The sequence below is a fragment of the Salvelinus sp. IW2-2015 genome, linkage group LG17 (assembly GCF_002910315.2).
Source record: "Salvelinus sp. IW2-2015 linkage group LG17, ASM291031v2, whole genome shotgun sequence".
Taxonomy (NCBI): Eukaryota; Metazoa; Chordata; class Actinopteri; order Salmoniformes; family Salmonidae; genus Salvelinus; species Salvelinus sp. IW2-2015.
Genome location: NC_036857.1, coordinates 2,182,319 through 2,188,318, shown reverse-complemented (window position 1 = coordinate 2,188,318; position 6,000 = coordinate 2,182,319). Strand labels below are relative to the sequence as shown.

Genomic DNA, 6,000 nt, shown 5'->3' with positions numbered 1-6,000 from the left:
CGAACACCAAGTTTACATACCACCTTAGGCAATTAACATTTAAAACCGGTTTACACCATATTCCTGACACTTTAATCCTATGTAAAAAATTCCCTGCCTTTAGTCAGTTAGAGTCCCACTTTATTTTAAGAATGTGAAATGTTCAGAATAATGGTGCAGAGAAATGAATTTTATTTCGCTTTTTTATTTCGTCATACATTCCCAGTGGGTCAGAAGTTTATCACATACGTCAATAGTATTTGGTAGCATTGCCTTTAAATGTTAACTTGATCAAATGTTTCGGGTGCCTTCACAAGCTTCCCACAATAAGTTGGGTGAATTTTGGCCCATCCTCCGGACCAAGCTTGGTGTAACTGAATCAGGTTGTAGGCTTTCCTTGCTCGCACACACTTTTTCAGTTCTGCCACACATATTCTATAGATTGACGTCAGGCTTTTGATGGCCACTCCAAATACCTTTACGTTGTCTTAAGCCATTTTGCCACAACTTTGAAAGTATGCCTTTGGGGGTCATTTCCACTTGGAAAACCATTGCGACCAGCTTTAACTCTGACTGCAGTTCTTGAATTGTGGCTTCAATAATCCACATAGTTCCATCCTCATGATGCCATCTATTTTGTGAAGTGCACAGATACCCTACCTCAGCAAAACACCCCCACAAACATGATGCTGCCACACCCGTTCTCACGTTGGGATGTGCGGCTTGCAATCCTCCCTTTTCCTCAACAAAACACATAACAATGTGTCATTATATGGCCAAAACAGTTATATTTTGTTCAATAATCAGACCAGAACATTTCTGTCTCAAAAAGTTTGATCTTTGTCCCGCCATGTGCAGTTGCAAACCTAAGTCCTGCTTTTTTTATGCGGTTTTTTGGAGCAGTCCTCTTCCTTGCTGAGACGGCCTTTTCAGTTATATCAAAGTAGGGACTCGTTTACTGTGGATATTGGATATAGATACTTTTGTACCTGTTTCCTCCAGCATCTTCACAAGGTCCTTTGCTGTTGTTCTGGGATTGATTTGCACTTTTCGCACCAAAGTACGTTCATCTCTTGGAGACAGAATGCGTCTCCTTCCTGAGCGGTATGACGACTGTGTGGTCCCATGGTGTTTATACTTGCGTACTATTGTTTGTACAGATGAACGTGGCACCTTCAGGCATTTGGAATTTGCTCCCAAGGATGAACCAGACTTGTGGAGGTCTACAATTTAATTTTTAGGTCTTGGCTGATTTCTTTTGATTTTCCCATGATGTCAAGCAAAGAGGCACTGAGTTTGATGGTAGGCCTTGAAATACATCCACAGGTACACCTCCAATTTACTCAAATTATGTCAATTAGCCTATCAGAAGCTTCTAAAGCKATTACATAATTTTCTGGAATTTTCCAAGGTGGGAAAGGGCAGTGTGGAGTGCAATTGAGATTGCGTCATCTATGGATCTGTTGGGGCGGTATGCGAATTGGAGTGGATCTATGGTTTCTGGGATGATGGTGTTGATGTAAGCCATGACCAGCCTTTCAAAGCACTTCATGGCTACAGACGTGAGTGATACGGGTCGGTAGTCATTTAGGCAGGTTACCTTGGGGTTCTTGGGCACAGGGACTATGGTGGTCTGCTTGTAACATGTAGGTATTACAGACTGGGTCAGGGAGAGGTTCAACCTCACCATGTTCAACCTGCAGATCGATGTACCTCACAGAGTGGAGTCTGACATTTGCAACGGCACCATGCAATGCACTCTGGACTGAAGTGTCAGACAAATAGGAGAAATGTGTTTAGACCCTCTGTATAACGCGAACGTCTAGCAAATCAAAGGTTGTTAGTTTGCTCTCATTATAGACAACCTTAACATTTTAGCTAATTAGCAACTTTTCAACTACTTACTACTTTTTAGCTACGTTGCAACTACTTAGCTTKGAATGTTAGCTAACCCTCCCCTTAACCCTAACCATCAACCTTTTAGCTAACCATTCTCCTAACCTTAACCCTTTAACCGAACTCCTCAACTTAACCCTGAGCACACGCATACATTCAATGCATGACGCAACAGTACACCCATCATAAATACTTTTAATAAAAATTAACCATCAGTTTTAAAACTGAAAATGTAAAATTGTTTGTGTAAAATTAGTAGTGAAATACGACTCACAGCAGATCGCTTTCCACACACCCACTCCTTTCTACACGATCCCTGTCATGTAAAAATCTTCACTTTCCTTTCCACACACCCACTCCTTCCTTTCTCCTTCCCACTCCTTTCTGTCATGTAAAAATCTTCACTTTCCTTTCCACACACTCACTCCTTTCTACACGACCCCTGTCATGTAAAAATCTTCACTTTCCTTTCCACACGCCCACTACTCTCCTTTCAACACACGCTCTCTGTTGGCCACTGGGCTTTCACTCATCACCATATTTGGTAGTGAGCGGAAACGGCAACTGGATATTTCACATTTATACATCTGGCTCATTGTTCCATCTGTGGTTATAGGTTCCTCCATTTATTGTCCAATATGATTCCTATCTCCTCCTTTCTCCAATGTCTCTGGTAGAAGAATGCAATGAAAATGTATGCATTACTGTAAGTTGCTCTGGATAAGAGTGTCTACTAAAATGTAGAGGCTAGCAGTGTGGTTAGGAAGATGTTGTCTGTGAGGGAGACCTTCCTTAGTGCTGGTTTTATAGGTTTCTCTGTAATGACAAGTTATCCGTACCACCAGAGGGTGAAGGGGGACCTGTATCAGTGATGTTGACCAGAAAGACAGACCCTCTGCTGAGATATAACACCCCATGTACTCACCTAAGTTTTTCTGTCCCACGTATCATATGACCGCGTACAAAACCAAAATTACCTTATTTTTGAGCATATAAAAATCTGCCAATGGCAAACAAGGTCTGCCAATGGTACATATATACAGTATACATATACATATAGCAGTGTGGTTAGTGTCGAGTGCTAAATAGAGGAATAGTGTTCTAGTAGCTCAGAGATGGAACTACAAGAAGGTGGATGATTTTCCTGCAGCGAGGACCACCGAGTTCGGGCCTCGGTCCAAGGATGTGAAAGATGATTCTGTCCCAGTGGGAGTAAAATTTGTGGAAAGAATAGATTCTTGCATTTTGGCTGATCCATATGTGGTGGTAGGTTGGGTGGAGAAGAGGTTGGGTACTGTTGAGTTGGTGAAAGTAACTAAGAGTGGACTAGTGATGATTTCTTCAGCGGGTGGTTTCTTCAGCGGGTGGTCACTCCAGATCACGCYATTAGGGACAAGAAATGTGGCTTGCTTTGTTCTCTGGAGCAGGTCACCATTGAAAGTGAATATTCCGGTGTCTGTGACACTGGCAGTTTGGTGCGACACAGATCTGGTGGCGAGTGTGGGGAAACGGAGACGAAGTTGTCTGTCCTGTTGAGTTTTGAAGTAGAGTCGTTGCCAGATAAGGTTAAGGTAGGAAGTGTAAGTTGTSCCGTGAGAGACTTTTGTTCCCAAAATACTTTAGTGTTTTAGGTGTAAAGTTGATGGGCAATGTTGCAGCAGTATGTGGGAGGGAGAGTCCTAGATGTGAGAAGTGTTCAGGAGGGCATGGGACAAAGGAGTGTGTAGTTTCAGTGGATAAAGTTGTGGAGGTGTCCATGGGGCTGAAGATCAGAGGTGTCCGTTGAGAGAAAGTCAGGTTGAGGTTACTATGGTCAGAGTAGTACAATACAGTACAAAGTGAAGAGAGTGGGAGAGGAAGATGGGACACTGAGATGATTCCTGTGAGTAGGCTTAGACTAATAGAGAGTGATGGGAAGACTATGTGCTTTCAGTAAGGTAGGTTTCTTGGCAATCATAGCTATGGTTGTCAATTGTACTGCAGAAATGGATCAAAAGTCACAGAAAATAGAGGTTGTGGTGGRAGCAGCAGAGAAATACTTGGGATTGCGAGGTTTTACTGCAGAACAGTTGCAGGGGGTGTTGAGTGGCAGTGTTCTGTCCTCTCAGACCGTTGGTCTGGAYCAGTGGTGTAAAGTACCTAAGTAAAAATACTTGAAAGTACTACTTAAGTAGTATTTTGSGGTATCCGTACTTTACTTTTACTTTACTACATTCCTAAAGAAAATAATGTACTTTTTACTGCATACATTTTCCCTGAAACACAAAAGTACTTCTGACATTTTGACAGGAAAATTGTCAATCCGTCAATACATTTTTATTTTTAGATGGTGTCGTCTGATTTGCTTAATATAAGGAATTTGAAATGGTTTATACTTTTACTTTTGATACTTAACCATTGTGTGGTGTTTTCAATGTTTACTAAAATAAAAATGGTTTTGTGAAGAATATGTAAAAAAACACATTTTCAAGTGTGTGCACACTGTGCATCCCCCTACTGTACACATTTATATTACATATGCGGTGGTTTGGGTACACTGGACCCAAGGCTAGGAAAAGTGTGTGTGTGTGTGTGTGTGTGTGTGTGTGTGTGTGTGTGTGTGTGTGTGTGTGTGTGTGTGTGTGTGTGTGTGTGTGTGTGTGTGGTGTGTGTGTTGTGTGTGTGTGTGTGTGTGTGTTGTAGGTGAAAACAAGTAATAATGAAACAAAGGTTTGCTTTGTTCCTTCATCCTGTCTTCCTCCTTCCTGGGCCTGCTGTTTCAACATATCACCAATAACCTGTCTGTCTCCCTGTGTCTGCCTGTCTCCCGCTTTTCTCGCACTCTTTGTCCTTTGTAGTGTGTGTGAAACTACACAATGTCTTGCGGGAACCTACACAATGTTATTACAATACATTTTTTTAAATGCTGTATTTTCCCACACTCTACCCCAGCCAGGTGCAAATTGAGGGAGGGACACAACAAATAAATAGCTTTGCATGTGTGGCTCCTTACCACAATCATTCAGTATGTCAAAAATAATCTCTGCTCAGAGGGCCTTAGAAAGAATGTTTGCAGAGAGAGAAGCTAGTGTGGAAGGAGCGTCTTCCACTTTGGAATATTCAGAATATTAGGATCATGTCTCTGTCAATTCGGAGTCTGACAGTGAGTTGGAAGAAGAGGATGAGATTGACCCTCAGCCAGCCACAGCACCAGCCCGTCAGCAACCAGCTCATCAGCAGCCTGCAGGAGGAGAAATATGGATGTCAAAAAATTGTGAAATTGAAGGGTTCTTCTTGCCCAAGGAATGAGCCACCTCGCATGGCTGCCAATGTGATAAGGATGCAACCAGGGCTGACGCAGATGGCGGTTACTCATGTGCAGGACATAAATTCTTCTTTTGAACTGTTCATCCCAGACACCATCCAGAAAATCATTTTAGACTGCACTAATTTGGAGGAAAGGCGTGTTTTTGGAGAGAGACCAAGCTCATTTACATGCCTATGTGCTGTAAAAAAAAGTTATCTTTGTGTAGAGACCAAGGTCTGGCCCTGGGGTCATCTTTCCCTGATACCTTATAGAACAGAAACATTAACTTGAATCCGGTCTCCTTAGGTTTTATCACCCAAAACACATTGTAAATCTCCTGTCAGGGTAGCCTAGAGGTTAGAGTGTTGGACTAGTAACCAAAAGGTTGCAAGTTCAAATCCCTGAGCTGACAAGGTACAAATCTGTCATTCTACCCCTGAACAGGCAGTTAACCCACTGTTCCTAGGCTGTCATTGAAAATAAGAATTTGTTCCTAACTGACTTGCCTAGTTAAATAAAGGTAAAATAAATACATATAATCTCCCGAGGCCCACTTTCAGTTCACACAGACACAATAGAGTTATAAGAACCCTCTATTATGTTGCATAAAACAACCATTTGATGCAATAAAAGTATTATAACATAATCTTGCAATTTTGCTCTCACAATACTTTGGGGTTCTTATCCTTGCTGTTGTTTTCAGATCCAATGGGGATTCCACAGAACCCTGTGGGATGCAGAAACTGGCAGAGAACTTTTCCGTGCAACAATGTCTCTTCTACAAAACTTCTACATTATTTCCCGGATTATCCGTTTCGATAACCGAGACACCAGACCAG

The 6,000-nt window shown here is 42.1% G+C and overlaps 1 protein-coding gene across 1 annotated transcript in view; it reads right to left on the bottom strand.

Moving 5' to 3' along the window:
* LOC111977155 (deoxyribonuclease gamma) overlaps positions 1 to 2,208 on the bottom strand; it is a 21,201-nt gene extending 18,993 nt beyond the window's left edge. The window contains exon 1 of the mRNA XM_070447804.1: positions 2,150 to 2,208. The gene's annotated coding sequence lies outside the window, so the exon portion shown is untranslated. The remainder of the gene's footprint in view (positions 1 to 2,149) is intronic.
* Positions 2,209 to 6,000: the final 3,792 nt, after the last annotated feature.